Raw genomic sequence first — 20,316 nt, 5'->3', positions numbered from 1 at the left:
GAAAGATGAGTCTTGAATGAGCTCCATCTTCTCTAAACCTTGCATCGGTACCTGTCTATTGATGACCTGAGGGTACAAGTAATTTTGAAAGCGAGTTTCAGCTTTGAAGCTGGTGAGATCATAAGTATTTTAGTGTCTTATTTGGTATGTAAGAATTTGTATGTATATGAATTGTAAGTATTGAAAATGTATGTAAAACAACTGTAAACGTTTGAAAAACTCTAGAAATTCCTATGATTCCTACTATTATAACAGGGAGTCTTCTACCAAAACTTAACTGATCTATATATAGCCTTTTACCAAGGCATCTAGTGTCTATGTGTGTCTCTTGTAAGAGTGTGTATTTTCCCAAATCTGACTATCATTAACAAAAAATATAGTTTCTACATTACCGTGCGTCGTGTGAATGTTCACGAAGTGAATGTAATGGGAAAATGAAATAGTACTATGGTGTAGTGTCGAACTACAACTGTACTGGAATGACCTTATTTGAGGGATAAGGTATAATGTGATGTCTAGACCCCAGACTATACGCTCCCCTGTCAAAGGGATTTTGGGACCTACACACGACCCCTGCATGTATGCAAGCCGTGAGCAACCACATTACTATGATCATGTATACCCGATATAACTATCAAAATCGTGTTGTGATTCATCGGTATAATTAGATCCTGAACTTGTTCCATGCTATAGCACCTAGTTACGTCTGTCCTATGTATATGTAAGTGATCATATAGTTGTACTCATGTAAGTGTGATCATGTAACCATATCTATGTAATAGTATAGTAATGTACTGTAATGTTCTAGAAAGTATTGACTCATGAATGAACTGACTCATTAGTGATTATAACACTAATTAAACATGTATAAACATCCTAATGCAAGGAAAACACTTTGGACAAGTGCTAGGAGGCTAATGGGTTGCAACAAAGGAGTGCAAGACCTCTTATAGGAGTTTATGGTCAAAATACCATATGTGTTGGAGTTTACTGCCCAGGGGAGTAAACTCCTGGCCGTAAACTCTCTATAGGGTCACTAAATGAAGCCTAACATTATTACAACTTAAGTGGTGAAGTGCTTCAAGGCTTAAAGAAGTGTTTGGGCTTCCTTTTAACTCCTTTGAGGAGTTCACGGCCCATGGACCATATCCCATGGAGATTACGGCCGTAATCTCCCTTGGGAGGGTGTTTGTGGTGTTTTCAAGTCCCTAATTTATCTAATAATAAAGCAAGGAAATTGTCCAAGGCTTTAGGAGAGTTTATAGCACCATTTGGCACTATTTCTTGGATTTCACGACCCTGGAACTTCTTGGGCCGTGAACACCTTTTTCTTGGTGTTCTAAAGGTGTTTGCTAGTCCTAAACATAAAAATGGAGTTCATGGCCCAAGAACATCCTTGGCCGTGAACTCACTTCTAGCCTTTGTTTCTAATTGATTTTGTGGTCTAAACATGTAATGGTGGCTTCTAGTTTGAGTTCCAAGGCTTTGAGGGACATTGGGCACTCTTTTGGCCCTTAAAAAGGAGTTTACTCTCCAAGTGTTCTTGGGCGGTAAACTCCCAAATCTTGGGGTTTTGATCTGATTTTGATGTTATAAAACACAATCTAAGCTATATAATACAACTAGATAGAAGTACTCACGATTTCGGATAAAAACCCGAAGATCCGTGAGAGAGAATTTGACTTTTCTCTAGTTAGAAATGTAACTAATGAATAAATATGTTTCAGATTTCTATATATAGTCCTGAGATTTTTGGCAGAAAATATTTTATTCCTGGAATGAACTCTAATATCATAGAGTATTGGAATAACAATGTTGCACAAAACCCTAGTGCATCCACTCTCCTAATATCTCCTTAAGTGCTAATCCTTAAATACTCAAACTTATACCCAAAGTCTGGAATTTCACTGTAACTGTTCTAACTTCTATTGGCTTGATATGGTTTGTTCAAAATGGAAATTTTGGGTTGTCACATCATCCCCCTCTTAAAGGGAATTTCGTCCCGAAATTAGAATTTAAATAAGGAAGTAGGTATGAATGATTGAGTCGTGAGGTGGAAACTTCTTAATCGATTGGTTCTAGCGCTCCTAAGTGAAATCGGGTTCTCAGTTGGTATTCCAATGAACCTTCACTAACTGGCGACGGTGTTGCTTTGTCCGCTTGACCTCTCGGTCGAGGGTCACTACGGTTCTAATACGAAGGTGAGGATCTCGAAGAGTGGACTTACAAGAGTCCTAACGGAAAGGTATGGTTTCACGATCGAGACGCGAAGAGTAGAATGTACGTTACTGAGTTCGCGGGGTAGATCTAGTATGCGAGATATAGGACCGATTCTGGTAAGAATCTCGGAGGTCCTATCTATCTTGGATTTAGCTTTCCACGCTTTACGAAGCGTATTAAGCCGTTCCCAGAGTGAGACTTCCTAAAGAACTTGGTCCCTCACTTGGAATCTCCATTTCATCTATGCGAGGCAGAGATAACGATTTCTAATGAAGAATCTTGACGGAGTCCTCGATATCCGAGGTACATACGATGCAATCTGTCGATCTCTGGAAGAATAAGACCGGAGTTCTCCAGGGTGAGAAGCCTAGTCTTTTAATTCTATTTATGTGTAGTTCGCTAAGTTGTTTGTACTATTTTTGTTTCTCTATAGGTGTTTAGGCTGTAGGGCGATCTGTTTACATGAGTCATACTGGGTTCTAAGTTTGTTCACATGACAATGCGATTACTCGTAGACTTAGGCAGTTCTCCATCCTGAAGTTCATATTAGAATTCATACATGGTTTCAAAATCACAATCTCATCTATACGAGTCGTATATAATTAAGATTGGAAAGGTAGTCGAATAACTGATTCTTCTTTAAGCTCACATCCCATCGAGGAAAAAGAAGTTAAAGTGGAATCATCAATTCTAATCCTATAGAACCTTGATTATATATCACTCTAATGTATACATTCCTTAGTGATAGCTCGACCGCATGAATCCTTGGATTAAACTTGACGTACTGCACGAGTGGTACTTCGTGGATTTTTTCGGAAAAAGAAAAGAACTAAGAAGTACTCCTTGCATGAGTACTTCGGTGTTCCGATATGATGGTTTCGCTAAAAAGACATTTACTGGTAAAGAGATGTACTTGAGAAGCTGGTATGGTGTGGATCAAATTGAATCTAGTTGTATGATAATGTCGGGATCATACGGAAACTTAAAGACATTAGATTTGAACATAAGGCGTTTACAGACCAAACACAACCGTGCAACCATGAACAGAGTTACAGTACTTTTAGATTTACTACAAGATTAATGCTGCGAATAAGGCATACTACAAATGACAAGTATACGCAGCACGAGCATCCCTATACAGACAGGATCTCGCAAAAGGTAAGACTCTAGTTGCACTAGTTTCGGATAGTTTATAAGTCTGTTACAACGAAACGCCTAAATTACATTAACGTGGTTCGGGAGTAGGTTCTCCTGCAACTGTGTTCCTGAGAATCTTCCCATCTGCACCTGAGTTCTTCGCTATCGGGCAATCCTTCTTGAAGTGTCCAATCTCATCGCACCGGTGACATATATGGACAGCACCAACATTGGTGGTGGAAGTGAAGTGTCGAGTGGGAGTCATGGGGACGCGAGTTCTTTCCTTGATTTCCATTTTCGGGCAATATCTTTTATAATGCCCAAACTCACCACAATTATAGCAAACTAGGCTTGCTCCAGTGGTGGAGGTAGTTCTACATAAACGAGCAATGTGTTGGATATAGTGTCTATGTCCATCACTATATTTGGTATGTACTTGACCCGATCCGGCATGGTCCATTTGGGTTGCACTTCACCCGGAAAATTTATGGATAATCTTTTGAGAATAGTACAAGTTATGATTTATTAATATATTATAAGTTCTAATATATTAATATAAGATCATATTATTTAATTAGTATTGATCTATAATTAATCTAGGATTAATTTAGACGTCAAAGATATTACTAATTAAATATGGGCTTCTATATTTATATAGTGTGGGCTAATGCTTATTTGGAATGGGCTAGGCTTGCATGGAAAGTCCATGGATACTCCTTGGAGCTTTAACCCATGGATCTCATGGAAATGTAGAGACATTGGTATTAGGGTTTACATGGATGTAACCCTAATCCACCACACTATATAAAGGAGGTTTTGGTTCTTGAAATCAAACTAGTGGACACTAGTTGAGGTGAGTAAAGCAAAAGGGCCGATTTCAAGATAGTAGTGACTATTCTCTCAAAGTTCCAAGTTTTTGGTGATTGGTGATTTCCATTTGAGGCATCAACACTATTGGTGCTAGGCTCTCAAACTCCAAGGAATCAACTACAACTACAAGGTAAGTATTTGTACTAGCTTTATTTGATTCAAGTTCCCCATGCCATGCTAGTTAGGATATGAACCTTGGAAAAATAATTATTTGCATGTATCTTAGAAAAACATAGATTCAAGGTTTATTAGGGTTGCATGTACACTTAGGAAGTGTTAGAATGCTCAAAACCCATCAGTGGTATTAGAGCCTAGGCTTGTTTGTTTGATACTTGATGCAAAATATTGGAAAAAGTCGAAAAACTTGTTGTCTGCCTGATGAACTCGCTGAGTCCATGGGGTGACTCGCCGAGTTCATGTGTATCTTCATCCTACTTGGCGAGTAGGTTCATGCACTCGGCGAGTAGGAGCCTCAGAATGCAGATTTTCGACTTTAGTTGGTGGAAATGGACTAGAAACATTACCCTAAACTGTTTTGGTACTTGAAAACTGGTTTTTAGATGGTGTAATGTCTTTGCTCATTCATTTACAACAACTTGTTATCAAAATTACAAAGTGTTAAGTGTAATTTTTGATTCATGAAAGTTTTCATATTCATGTTCTTGATCTTATGATATTTAGATGATCATAGGAATTATTTGTAACCTATGTGGTAGATTAATTCTTGATCATTATGTGTTTTAATGGAGTCCATAACTTGTCCTCAAGTTATGGAAAAACCAACAGTAACTTTGTTTAAAAACCATTAAAAGAACACATGGGTTATAAAAATGAAGAGTCTTCATTTTTAATACCCTAATAAACTCATAAGTTACAAGAAATAAAAAGTTTTGAAAGTTTACAAAACATGCCCTCAAGTTTTGGAACAAGTAAAGTCATTGTAACACCTTAAATTTCAAAACAATTTTTCGCATTTTATAAGAACATAATTCATATATTATTCATAAAAACATCATTGTTTGAAACTCAAATTCATAGTGTATAACAATTTCCCAAGATCTCATGACATAAAACTCTCGTGTGTTTACTGATCAGGTTGGCGCCTTCCCACGATCCTCACTAGTACCTAAAACAAATAACACCAAACACTGTAAGCACAAAGCTTAGTGAGTTTCCCAAAATACCACATATATCACATATTAGCCACTCGAGGCTATAACTCTGTGGGTCCGTGCACCCAAACTCTGTGAACCCTCAGGTTCTAACTCTGTAAACATGCACAACATAAATCACATAGAATAATGCAGTGCAACACATAACACAAATATATCATACAAACACTGTATCACATAACTCTAATTACCTACTCTAGGTAAAGTATAGTGAGAAGACTCACCTCGCGTATCTCGGTAACTCGTAAATCCCTGAAATCACTAGTGCTCGATCTCCCGAGGTATAGTCCTCCTATAACACAATACATCTCCAATTAATACTTTTCCAACTAGGGTTGACTAACCCTATCAAGTCAACACCGTTCAACTCTGGTCAATGGTCAACGGTCAACCCAACTCGCCGAGTCTGGCGTGGACTCGCTGAGTCTCTACAGGGGCTCAATTCCTCTGAGTCCCTTCCGAATCACCGAGTCACTCACCCAACTCGGTTACTCAACCCTTGGTTCAAAATCACTGAACAACCAGCACCAACTCGTCGAGTTTGCCAATGGACTCGGCGAGTGCATTCCATGCACAACCCCAAACGACCTTCTGAGGTCAGATCTGTTCCACTAACTCATAGATCCAGACCTTCCAAGCTTATTTATCATGTAAAGTTCATGTATTGGCGCTCATATCACACCTAATGACTCATAAATGGTGTTTTAACCTCAAGCACAAAGATCCCAACCAAAACCTCCATGGATTCATAAAAAGCTTGGACAAAGCGACACTCTGGACCTCCAAGGGTCCAGATCCAGAACCTCACTCGCTTAAGGGACCAGTGGGAGCACTAGATCTAGCCACAAAAGGGACCTCCAAACATGATGTTCCGGATCTCAGATCTTCAGGAAGTTAACCCTCTTGCTTCCTCTTGGCTATAGCTTCCTTTCCCTTGCTAGACAACACCACCAAGGTCAACAATGGCTCCTTCTCTCACTCCAAACGCTCAAGCTCACTAGGGTTTCGCTCTGGGGACTGGTGAGCACAAATGACAGCCATAAGGCCCATTAAATAGGCCCTAAACCCAAGAAATTAGGGTTTCATTAAACAGCACGGACTCGCCGAGTCCACCAATGCGACTCGTCAAGTCCGGTCATTAATCCAGGTGAAAAATCGCGTCTCCACTCGGCGAGTCTACACACCAACTCGCCGAGTCTTTCACAAAACTCAAAATAAAAATAAATAAAAATAATAGCTTAAATTCCGGATGTTACAAATATCCCCCACTTGAATCTGACTTCGCCCTCGAAGTCTCATTCCTGAAATAGCTCCGGATGCTGCTCCCGCATCTCACGCTCTGGCTCCCAGTTCAACTCGGATCCCTTCCGATGGCTCCTTGTTCCTCAAAACCTTGATCTTCTGATCCACAATCGCAACTGGTCTCTCCGCGTAGTTCAGGCTCGCATCCACCTAAATGTCCTCTAACGGCACTACCGCCGACTCGTCGGCTATACACTTTCTCAACTGAGACACGTGGAAGGTATTATGAATCTGCTCCAATTCCGCAGGTAGCTCCAAGAGATACGCTACCCTGCCCACCCTCTCGATCACTCTGAACGACCCAATATACCGGGGCGCTAGCTTGCCCCTCTTCCTGAATCGGATCACTCCTTTCCAAGGAGAGACCATCAAGAGAACAAGGTCGCCGACCTGGAACTCGAGCTCGGACCGGCGCCTGTCCGCATAACTCTTCTGACGACTCTGAGCGGTCAATAACCTCTCCCTGACCTGCTGTATCTGTTCAGTCGTCTGCAGCACAATCTCCGTACTACCCATAACATGCTGCCTGACCTCTCCCCAGCAAATGGGGGTCTGACACCTCCTCCTATACAACAGCTCAAAGGGTGGCATACCAATGCTCGAATGATGGCTGTTGTTGTAGGAAAACTATGCCAAGGGCAAATATGTGTCCCAACTCCCCCCAAAGTCCAACACACATGCCCCGAGCATGTCCTCGAGCGTCTGAATCGTCCGCTCACTCTGTCCATCAGTCTGAGGGTGATATGCGGTACTAAAATGCAGCCCAGTACCCAACTCCTCGTGAAACTTCTTCCAGAATCTAGAAGTGAAACACACATCTCGGTCTGAGACAATCGAGATCCGTACTCCATGCCGTGATACCACTTCCCTCACGTACATCTCTGCTAATTTCTCTGCGGAAGAACTCTCACTGATAGCAAGGAAGTGGGTGCTCTTTGTCAACCTGTCCACAATCACCCAAATTGCATCGACTCCCTAGCAGTCTTTGGCAATTTGGTGATAAAATCCATGGTAATATGTTCCCACTTCCATTCAGGAACCTCCAACGGCCGCAACTTACCATGCGGTCTCTGGTGCTCGGCCTTAACCCTACGACAGGTTAAGCACCTCTTCATACAGGGCCACCAATACTCTCTCCTCTGGTCTAAATACATCTTAGTGGCCCCATGATGGATCGAGAATCTCGACCGATGAACCTCTTCCATCAAAATGGTACACGTCCCTCCCACAAACGGTACCCATATATGCCCCTGGAATGTCATAATCCCCCGACCATCGGTAACGAACTCCGATACCAAACCAGCAACTCGCTCACTCTTCTGGTTCTCCGATCTCACGGCCTCAGCCTGTGCTCCACGAATGGTGTCCAACACCGGAGCCATCACGACATTAGCCTTGCCCTGCGACTCAGTGCATCGGCTACGACATTAGCCTTGCCCGGATGGTACATGATCTCACAATCATAATCCTTGACCACATCCAACCACCTCCTCTGCCGCATATTTAGGTTAGGCTGATCCATCAAATACTTCAGGCTCTTATGGTCCGTGTATATCGTACACCAAAACCCATACAGATAGTGACGCCAAATTTTGAGGGCGAACACCACTGCCTCCAACTCAAGATCATGGGTTGGATACCTCGTCGCATGAGGCTTCAGCTGCCTCGATGCGTATGCTATCACATGCCCTCTCTGCATCAGCACCACTCCCAACCCCAAGATCGACGCATCACAGTATACCACGAAGTCCTCCATTCCCTCTGGGAGGGCTAACACCGGGGCTTCGCATAACCTTTGGCGAAGCGTCTCAAAGGACGCCTGCTGCTCGGGGCCCCATGAAAAAGCGACACCCTTCTGGGTCAACCTGGTGAGTGGCACTACGATCTTAGAGAAATCCCTGATAAATCTCCGATAATAACCTTCCAATCCTAAGAAACTCCTGATTTCGGAGCGTGACCTTGGCACCTCCCAACTCATCACTGCCTCAACTTTGGCCGGGTCGACCAATATCCCTTTCTGGTTAACGAGATGCCCTAGGAACTAGACCTCTCGCAACCAGAAATCACACTTGGAGAATTTGGCATAAAGCCTCTCCGATCTCAGAACTCCGAGGATCTCCCTCAAATGCTCCTCATGCTGCTCTCTAGACCTCGAATATACCAAAATGTCGTCGATGAATACAATCACCAACCGATCCAACATCGGCCTGCACACTCGGTTCATGAGATCCATGAACACTGCCGGGGCATTGGTGAGCCCGAAACGCATCACCACAAACTCGTAATGCCCATAACGCGTCCTGAACGCTGTTTTCTAGATGTCCTCATCTCGCACCCTTACCTGATGATATCCAGACCTCAAATTGATCTTGGAGAACCAAGATGCTCCCTGTAACTGATCGAACAAATCGTCGATCCTCGGCAACGGGTAACGGTTCTTGACTGTTAGCTTGTTCAACTCCCGGTAATCAATGCACAAAAAGGATAGGCGCTCCCCACGGTGAGTTGCTCGGCCGAATAAATCCCTTTCCCAGCAACTCCTGAAGCTGCGAGGATAACTCTTGCATCTCTGGAGGTGCAAGGCAATAAGGCACCTGGCGATAGGCGTGGCCCCTGGAACCAAATCGATACTGAACTTCACTTGCCTCACGGGAGGCACACCTGACAACTCCTCTGGAAATACATCCGGGAACTCACGCACTATCGGAACCTCCTCAACTGACCTCGGCCTCTCTGAATCAACCCGCGAATCCATCACATACGCCACAAAGCCCTTACAGCCCTGATGTAGACATTGCCTCACTCTAGCGGCCGAACAAAACGCTGACCCATAACGTGTACCCTCACTGTACACCGTAAGAACTCCCCCACTAGGGTCTCGTATGGTCACCAGCTGCCGCTCGCAGTCGATAACCGCACCAAATCTGCTCAACCAGTCCATGCCCACTATGACACAGACATCACCCATCACAATAGGAACCAAATCAATAGGGAACTCAACACCGAAAATCTCGAATACGCACCCACGGATCACCTCCATGGCATATATGACCCTCTCGTAACCTATGGAAACTCTCAGAGGCCGACTCAATGCCTCACGACTAACACTGATATGCTGACTAAAAGCCAAAGATACAAAAGATCGACTCGCACCCGAGTCAAATAACACCAAGGCAGGTACATAATTCACAAGAAAAGTACCTATGCATAACATAATATAAGCATAATATCTCAACATCAAAATAAATACACGAAAGAATATATACCAGCCACGACATCGGCCGATGCGCGGACCTCCTCCGTGGTCAAATGAAAGGCTCTCCCTCGTGCCCTCGGCGCCGTGGCCTTCACTGGCCGAATCTCGGTAGCTCTGATGGCGGCAGGGGCAGATCCCTGAGGTGCTCCCTGAGCTGATTCCCACAACTGCGGACACTCTGCCTTCCGGTGTCCGGTCTGGTTGCAGTTAAAACACACTGCAAACCCCTTGGGGCAGTCCTTAGCCATATGCCCCTCCTTGCCACATTTGTAGCAAGATCCAGCTTTACAAACTCCATCATGACCCTTTACGCACTTTCCACAATTGCGACCCTTCTGGCTCCTTGTTTTGGGATCAGCGGGCTTGGCCCGCTTCGCTGTCGGCTGGGACTGTGCCGGCCGCCGATCCGTCCCTTGAGACTCCAACTCCTCCCTAGCCTGAGTCTCTAGCTCAATCTTCCTCTTCTGAGCATTTGCCTGAAGCTCGGAAAATGTCCGGTATGAGGAGTTCGCCACAAACTCCCGAATATCTCTCCGCAAAATACTCAAATAACGGCTCATACGTGCCTGCTCAGTAGACACGTGCTCAGGGCAGAACAACACCGTCTCATGGAACATCCTGTGATAACCTTAACGGACTCTGTACCCTGCTTGAGGGTCAAAAACTCCTGTGCCAACCGATCCCGTTCCACCGGAGGAACGTACTCATCACGAAACATGGTGGTGAATCTCTCGCAGGTCACCGCAACGACCTCTGCTGGAGAATAGTGTGCTGTCGTGAACTTCCACCAGTCCTTCGCCCCCAGGCGAAGCTGGTTCAGCGCAAGCCGAACCCTCAAATGCTCCGGTCACGAGCATGTGTAGAAGCAACCCTCAATGTCAAATACCCATTGCATCGCTGCAATCGGGTCCTGCGTCCCGTCAAACTCTGGTGGCTTCGTGTTGCTGAACTCCCTGAACAACAACGACTCAGCCCCTTGCGGCCTAGCAGTAGCAATGGCTGCGGTGGCCGCCGCAACACCAGCCTCAGAAAGAGCGGCATAACACTCGTCAAAAGTCTCAGTCAACGTGGTCTTAATAGACCCGAACATCTCTGGTATCTCTGCCCTGATGGCCGCAGCCACCTCCTCATGGATGATCCGGCGGATCTCCTCATCACTAGCCCCGCTGCTCTCTGGCATACGACGTGTCCTCACCATTATCTACCTCTGAAAAACAACATACGATATATTAGAAACTCTCTCGAGCATACTCGCACTCGATAACTCATCCCTCCTTGATCCCTGGCATCCGAAGATTCTTACTTGGACTGTACACCGCCCCGGTGTTTTCAGTAGTACGGGCCCAATACTACTGTCCGCACCGTATCAGTATACACCCCAAGTCCTCCTCTTCGGATCCCAAATCCCAAGTACTCTATTATGCATAATCCACTCTGTAACAGATCTCTCATAAGCTCCTCGCTACTACCTACTCACTCTCAAGCATCTCATAGCAGCTCACCTCTCCCTAGGCTAAGGCATCACAAATCAGGCCACTCTAGTCCTAATAGGAGTACCTAGCCCACTCTAGCATGAGAATACATCATATGAATATCATAACATATAATATAAGGGTATCTTGGGAAATCACCGTTCGGGCGCTGACTGATCGTTCACACGACTCTGCTCTGCGTTTTTCTAAAAAAACCTTTTACTCTTTTTGAAATTATTCCTCAAATCCTCAGTTTGAGTTCAAATACGCCCGAAGGTGTACTCGAATCCCTCAAACCAAGGCTCTGATACCAACTTGTAACACCGTAAATTTCAAAACATTTTTTCGCATTTTATAAGAGCATAATTCATATATTATTCATAAAAACATCATTGTTTGAAACTCAAATTCATAGTGTATAACAATTTCCCAAGATCTCATGACATAAAAATCCCGTGTGTGTACTGATCAGGCCGGCGCCTTCCCGCGATCCTCACTAGTACCTGAAACAAATAACACCAAACACTGTAACCACAAAGCTTAGTGAGTTTCCCAAAATACCACATATAACACATATTAGCCACTCGAGGCTATAACTCTGTGGGTCCGTGCACCCAAACTCTATGAACCCTCAAGTTCTAACTCTGTAAACATGCACAACATAAATCACATAGAATAATGTAGTGCAACACATAACACATATATAACATACAAACACTATATCACATCACTCTAATTACCTACTCAAGGTAAAGTATAGTGAGAAGACTCACCTCGCGTATCTCGGTAACTCGTAAATCCCTGAAAATCACTGGTGCTCGATCTCCCGAGCTATAGTCCTCCTATAACACAATACATCTCTAATTAACACTTTCCCAACTAGGGTTGACTAACCCTATCAAGTCAACACCGGTCAACTCTGGTCAATGGTCAACGGTCAACCCAACTCGCCGAGTCTGGCGTGGACTCGCCGAGTCTCTACGGGGACACGATTCCTCTGAGTCCCTTCCGAATCACCGTGTCACTCAGCCAACTCGGTTACTCAACCCCTGGTTCGTATTCACTGAACAACCCACACCAACTCGTCGAGTCTGCCAATGGACTCGGCGAGTGCATTCCATGCACAACCCCAAACGACCTTCTGAGGTCAGATTTGTTCCACTAACTCATAGATCCAATCCTTTCAAGCTTATTTATCATGTAAAGTTCATGTCTTGACGCTCATATCACACCTAATGACTCATAAATGGTGTTTTAACCTCAAGCACAAAGATCCCAAACCAAAACCTCCATGGATTCATAAAAAGCTTGGACAAAGGGACACTCTGGACCTCCAATGGTCCAGATCCAGAACCTAACTCGCTTAAGGGACCAAGGGAGCACTAGATCTAGCCACAAAAGGGCTCAATAAGCCCTAAATCAACATGAACATCACCTTAACAGAAAAGGGTTCGAAAATAGTACCTCAAACGTGATGTTCTGGACCTCAGATCTTCAGGAAGTTAACCCTCTTGCTTCCTCCTGGCTATAGCTTCCTTTCCCTTGCTAGACAACACCACCAAGGTTAACAATGGCTCCTTCTCTCACTTCAAACGCTCAAGCTCACTAGGGTTTCGCTTTGGGGACTAGTGAGCACAAATGACGGCCATAAGGGCCTTTAAACAGGCCCCAAACCCGAGAAATTAGGGTTTCATTAAACAGCGCGGACTCGCCGAGTCCACCAATGCGACTCATCGAGTCCGTTCATTAATCCGGGTGAGAAATCGCGTCTCCACTCGGCAAGTCTACGCACCAACTCGCCGAGTCTTTCACAAAACTAAAAATAAAAATCAATAAATATAATACCTGAAATTCTGGATGTTACAGTCATATGAAAAAACTTTAGTTCCAACCCTTAGAATTTTAGAAGTTAAAATTCAACCCTTATACTTATAATATTATAAGTTTATATATATATATATATATATATATATATATATATATATATATATATATATATATATATATATATATGTATCTATATGTATAAGATTTAAGTCGTCTTACTGCTAGTACGCCTCATTCACGAAGCCGGTCTATAAGGTGGGTATAAGGTTGTTGCCTATAAAATGGCAACTTAATGGGTGTCCACTCTCACCCACCGCTTGCTTGACTGGTGGAGGGTCATTAGCCGAACGGGTAAGACAAGGACTTATAAATTCTCTTTAAAAGGATGATGAATATTATAAAGTAACTAAATGTTTTATTAAATTCTCAATCTTATTTACATTAGGAAAATGTGAATAAGGTGTTAATCCATGAAATTACACTTTACACTTTGTCTAAGTCGTTAGTGGAGCGTGTGTGGTTAACTGGCACACTAACTTGGTCTTAACAAGGTTGGTAAAGGGTGACTTAATATTTATCATAGTATCGATGGAGAGTGTGTGGTTAACCGGCACATCAATTGAGGGGTAATTTATTAAGGGTACCAAGTAATTTGCATGGTTACATCACACCTCGTTTTGTGATGCTCGGCATCCCAGTCACAAAACTTGGAGGGCACACTCGATATTGAAACATGCCTTTGAAAAGTTCATTGAATCTCAAAAGAATCTAGGAGTTTCTAAAAAAAACAAAATTAAATATTTTTTAATATTTCGACTTTGTTGGAAATTGGTGAATCGTCATTCACCTACCTTTAAAATATGTTATTACTTAGATTACGGCATACCTTTTCTAAGTATAATATATTGTGATTGGGTCCTAGCCTTAATACTACATTTGGGTGTTTTACTAAGGACTATCTCTATATCTAAACTAATCCTTTCTTTCTTCTCTTACAAGATGTCTGCAAACAACGCTGCTTCTGGCTCTAATCCTAGTGGCTCCTTTTCTCTTATGAACTTGTGTAGGAAAGTCACTTTTGATGGATCCAACTGTAATGAATGGATCAGAAACATCAGAATGATTACTCGCTACGAGGACAAGGAATATGTCCTTCATAAGGAGCTTAAGGATATTGATGAGACAGTTGCTACTCCACAAGAGATCGCTGAGTTTAGGGCACATGAAAGGGATGCCACCAAAGTGGCATGCATCATGATGGCAACTATGACGCAGATCTACAAAAATCCTATGAAGATTTCTACCCCTATGAGATGCACCAAGACTTGATGGAAAGATACCATCAAAGTGCTCGTCAAGAGAGGTATGAAATCATCTCCTCCATGATAACAACTCGCATGAAGGATGGTGAACCCATCACGAGCCACATGTAGAAAATGCAAAGATTTTTGGACCGTTTGCTAAAGCTAAATGTGAACTTCCCCGAGGAGCTTGCAATAGATATCATTTTGCACTCCTTACCTTCATGTTATGATCAATTCCGCATGATATACCACATGAACAAGGAAGAGGTCACACTCAGCAAACTTGAAGGACACTAAAGACCGCGGAAAGTGGTCTTAAGTGTAAGGCGATCGTTACTCCTACTCCTACCAACTCCGCCCCTGTCTTGGCAATCAGGAAAGGACGAGGAAAGAAGAGAAAGAGTTCTTTGAAGGGTACCAAGGTTACGACCCTTGATGGCTCTTCTTCAAGTGGAACCAAGAAAGGTTTCATCACTGCTTCTTCTGACCCAAAAGAGGCTGAATGCTTCTACTTCCATGAAAAGGCACATTGGAAGCGGAACTGCCCAAAGTACCAGCAAGATGTGAAGGATGGGAAAGTTAAACCCAACCATGTAGGTACTTACACTATCATATATAATAACTCACCCCATTCTAATTCTTGGGTCCTTGATACCGGTTATGGTATTCATATTTGTTGTGACTTGCAGGGACTAAGAAGAAGTGAGAACGTGGAGCAAGGAAGGATAAACTTAATCATGGGGAATAGGAAAGTTACACCTGTCACCAAGATTGGAGTTTACACTTTGTCGCTAAGTAGTGGGTTAAATTTAGATTTGAATAAATGTTGTTACTCGCCAGAAATGGCAAGAAATATTATTTCCTTTCATGCATTGTATAAACAAGGGTTTACCTTTTCATTTAATAATGAAGTTGGTTCTATTGATGCTTTCTTTAATAATGTTCTTTATTTTAAAGCATTACCTTGTGATGGTGTGTATGAAGCTGTGTCTGTTGTAGATAACTTAGGAAATAATGTGATGTGTATTGATTCTATTAATAATAATAACTTGGATAAAGCATCATTATGGCATTGTCGTCTTGGGCATATAAGCAAGAAACGCGTAGGCCAACTCCAAAAGGATGGAGTACGGGAGTCATTTGACCTAAAGTCAGATGATAGTTGCGAATCATGCTTACTTGGAAAAATGACAAAGTCACCCTTCACAGGCTCTTGTGAGAGGGGTGAAGGGTTGTTGGACCTTGTACACATGGATGTGTGTGGACCATTCAAACATGCCACAAGGGATGCTAATTGTTATTATTTGACTTTTACTTATGATTACAGTAGATATGGATATGTCTACTTAATCAAGCATAAGTCAGAGACTTTCGAAAGGTTTAAGGAATTTAAACAAGAAGTCGAGAATCAATTGGGCATGAACATTAAGATGCTTCGATCCAATCAAGGTGGTGAGTATCTTAGTTCAGAGTTCCTCGACTATCTTAGGGAATGTGGGATTGTCTCATAATTGACACCTCCCAGGACACCACAGTTGAATGGTGTAGCTGAGAGGCGTAATCGAACCTTGTTGGATATGGTTTGTTCCATGATGAGTCGAGCTTCGCTACCAATCTCATTTTTTGGGTATGCCTTAGAGACTGCCGCCCATATTCTTAATCTAGCCCCTGCAAAGAAAGTTTCCAAAACTCCTCACGAGATGTGGACTGGTAAAGTACCTAAACTAGAGCACATCTAGATTTGGGGTTGCGAGGCTTTTGTCAGGCGCGAGACTCGTGACAAGCTAGAACCCCGAAGCGAGAGGTGTATTTTCATCGGCTACCCACAAAGATCCTTTGGTTACCTCTTCTACTGACCTAGTGATAATGTGGTCTTTGTAGTAAGAAGAGGAGTCTTTCGAGAGAGAGAGTTTATAAGCCAAGGAGATAGTGGGTGGCAAATTGACCTTGAAGAACTTCAAGAGTCAAGTGGTGAAGGAACTTCAAACCCTAGCCCTCAACTTGAGGAGGAAACTCCTGTTGAGCCAATTGATGAGTCTGTACCTCTTAGACGTTCCACGAGAGTTAGGAATGCACCTGAGCATTACTATGGTTTCCATATTACTGCAGAAGGTGAGACACTTATTAGTGATGAGACACTAGTAGGTCTGGATGAGGCTAACAGCTACACGGAAGCCATGGCAGGCCCTGAGGCTGCTAAATGGAAAGAGGCTATGGATAGCAAGATACAGTCCATGTATGACAATCATGTTTGGAACTTGGTTGACCATGTACCTGATCATAAGGTAGTTGGCTGCAAATGGATCTTCAAGAAGAGGACTGATATGGATGGTAATGTACACACTTATAAGGCATGACTGGTTGCAATGGGTTATTCTCAAACTCTGGAAGTTGATTATGATGAGACCTTTTCACCAGTGGCCAAGATAAAGTCTATTAGGCTTCTATTAGCCATTGCTGCATTTCATGATTATGAAATATGGCAAATGGATGTCAAAACCGCTTTCCTTAGTGGAAAGTTGGTTGAAGATGTTTACATGGTTCAGCCAGAGGGTTTTGTTAGTACAGAGTACCCTAATAGAGTGTGTAAACTCGAGAAATCCATTGATGGATTGAAACAGGCACCTCACAGATGGAATCTTTGCTTTGATGAGAAAGTCAAGGAATTTGGCTTTTCAAGGAGTGAAGATGAATCTTGTGTCTATATCAAGGCTAGTGGGAGCATAGTCAGCTTTTTGGTACTGTATGTGGATGACATACTACTCATAGGAAATGACATCCCAACCCTGCAGGAAGTAAAGTCCTGGCTTGGGAAGTGTTTCACTATGAAGGACCTTGGTGAAGCTGCCTATATCCAACGGATAAAGATTTTGAGAAAGAGGAGTAAAAGACTAATTGGACTTAGTCAAAGCACCTATGTGGACAAAGTGTTTAAAAGATTCAACATGAATAACTCCATGAAAGGTGAGTTACCCATTCAGTGTAATGCCGGATTGAGTAAGACACAAAGCCCTAGTACTGAGGTTGAGATAGCAGAAATGAGTCAACTACCTTATGCTTCAGCTGTAGGATCAATCATGTATGCTATGACGTGTACTCGACCTGATGTAGCCTTTGCTTTGAGCATGGTTAGCAGGTATCAGGGGAACCCTGGCAAGGCACACTGGACTGCGGTAAAGAATATCCTCAAGTACCTGCGAAGGACTAAGGACTGGGTCCTTACCCTCGGTTGGAGTGATGACTTGAGAGTTGTAGGGTATAGTGATGCTAGCTTCCAGACTGATAGGGATAATTTCTGCTCTTAATCGGGCTGGGTCTTTACATTAAACGGAGGATCAATCACTTGGAAGAGTTCCAAGCAGGAGACAGTGGGTGATTCCACTTGTGAATCAGAGTATATAGCAGCTAGCGAGGCAACAAAGGAGGCTATATGGCTAAAGAACTTCATCGGAGACCTTGGAGTTGTACCAGCTATAAAAGAGCCAGTGGAGATTTTCTGTGACGGCAATAGTGCGGTTGCCTTAGCCAAGGAACAAAGAGATCATGGGAGATCCAGACACATTGACAGAAAATATCACTTCATCAGACATCGAATAGAAGAAGGAATCCTCGTGGCAAAGAGGGTATCATCGGATGAGAACCCAGCAGATCCCCTCACAAAGGGACTGAGTAGGGTTAAGCATCTCCAGCATGCTTGTAGCATAGGGCTGAAGGATGATATAAGTTTCAGTAGTTAGATAAATTATGAAATTTGTAAAGTGCAATTGACATTAGATGAAGAATAAAAGGTGTTTTATTTATGAGTAAATTGTTGCTATCTCTTGTCGATCGTTTACTATATTTCGTTTGCATGTTTTGACTTCCAGAATAATTATGTTTGGTATATCATATTATTCAAACCTCCACAGTCGGTCATATGTCAGAAGTATATATGAATCAAGACTGTCATGATTGGTTGCAGAGGTCTAAGGTGTTCGACATGGCTACAACAATCATGAGTGCTCATAAGTTCTTAGCATTGGACTTAATCCACGCTCACTGGAATCACTTCATGGAATTTTATCTCGAGTGATCATGAGACAGTAATATCATATAAGTCTCCAAAGCTAGAGATATGATTTGTTACTTATGAGTTGATTATACATTGATTGTACGAAAACATATTGGTAACTCGATGTTATAAAACATGCTTTTGTGTGTAATTCAATGAGTGGTAGAACAAACATATGAGTCGAAGTTTATCTGTTCCTTCTAGGATTAGAAGCGATATATGGGCCCCTCGATGATTTTGTTTTGACTTATGTACCTGGCCCGGTCAGAACTAAATTGATGTGTTCACTTAATTTCTATGTCAAACAAATCGGAAATCGGGAAACAAATGATGGACAATAACTAAGACCATGTTCCATGTATTTGTCCGGCTGATATCTAGAACAGAGGATTATATGATCACTTATCTAAAATGGCGCGTTCTACTTCAACAGAGTTTAAAGAGCTACGATTGCTGATCGGTTCCTGAAGTCATACTTGCAAGTATAGTTATTAGACTTATCCAAGTGGGAGAATGTTGGATATAGTGTCTAATCCATAACTATATTTGGTATGTACTTGACCCGACCCGGCATGGTCCATTTGGGTTGCACTTCAGCCAAACAATTTATGGATAATCTTTTGACAATAGTACAAGTTATGATTTATTAATATATTATAAGTTCTATATATTAATATAAGATCGTATTATTTAATTAGTATTGATCTATAATTAATCTAGGATTAATTTAGAGGTCAAAGATATTACTAATTAAATATGGGCTTCTATATTTATATAGTGTGGGCTGATGGGTTTTAGCCATATGAACATTCCTATGTGCACATGCAACCCTAATGCTTGGATCTAGGTTTCTCTAATTAAGCATGCATTCAATCCAAGACTTCTAATGGCTAATAGACTATAATAACAATATGAAATCAGAATTAGAAGTATACCTTGAATCACTTGCTTGATCTTCTTGTCCTTGGAGCTTTAGAGTCACAATTGTCACTCCTCTAATGGCTTACAACCACCAACTAGCAAGAGGATGATTTGAGAGAGAGGAGTGCGGATCAAAATCGGCTAGGGTTTCTCTCTAAAGCACAAGTGCCGATTTCCCTTGACCCCTAGGGTCTATTTATACTAATGAGGCTCCTAGGGTTTCACCCTTAAACCCTAATTGGATAGCTTAGGCCCTAAGCAATCCAATCCCCTTCATGATAAGCATTTGGACGATTTTCTAGGCCTATTCAAAGTCCTTAAAACCGTCCACCATTATCCATAAGGGATTTACAGCCCAAAGTACAACTATCATACAATTGACAGTTTATGCCGCTTTATTCTATTAATCTCTTTAAGTCACCAAATTAATTCTTAATTAATTTATGACTTATATTAATCAAATAATAATATTATTACTCTTTATATTATTCTCATAATATATTAATAATATTTCTTCTCTCATAATAAATCATCCTGTCAAATTGCTATGGTGAGAGCAACCCAAAAGTACCATGCACAACCGGGTCAAATACTTGCCTAATATAGTTGCAGCCTTAGACACTATTCCAACAGTCTCCCACTTTGTCACACCCCGAAAACCAAAGGCGGAAACATTTCCGGGGTTGACTCCACGTTGAGTATCAAATCCAATGCACATAGTAAAACAGTAAACACAAAACATTACATTACATAATATTGTTTACATCTGTTTGAAAGAAAAGTT

The sequence above is a fragment of the Lactuca serriola genome, chromosome 8 (genome assembly GCF_051521515.1).
Source record: "Lactuca serriola cultivar US96UC23 chromosome 8, Lser_US96UC23_V15, whole genome shotgun sequence".
Lineage (NCBI taxonomy): Eukaryota > Viridiplantae > Streptophyta > Magnoliopsida > Asterales > Asteraceae > Lactuca > Lactuca serriola.
The sequence above is the reverse complement of the archived record's forward strand: the minus strand, read 5'-3'. Positions refer to the sequence as shown.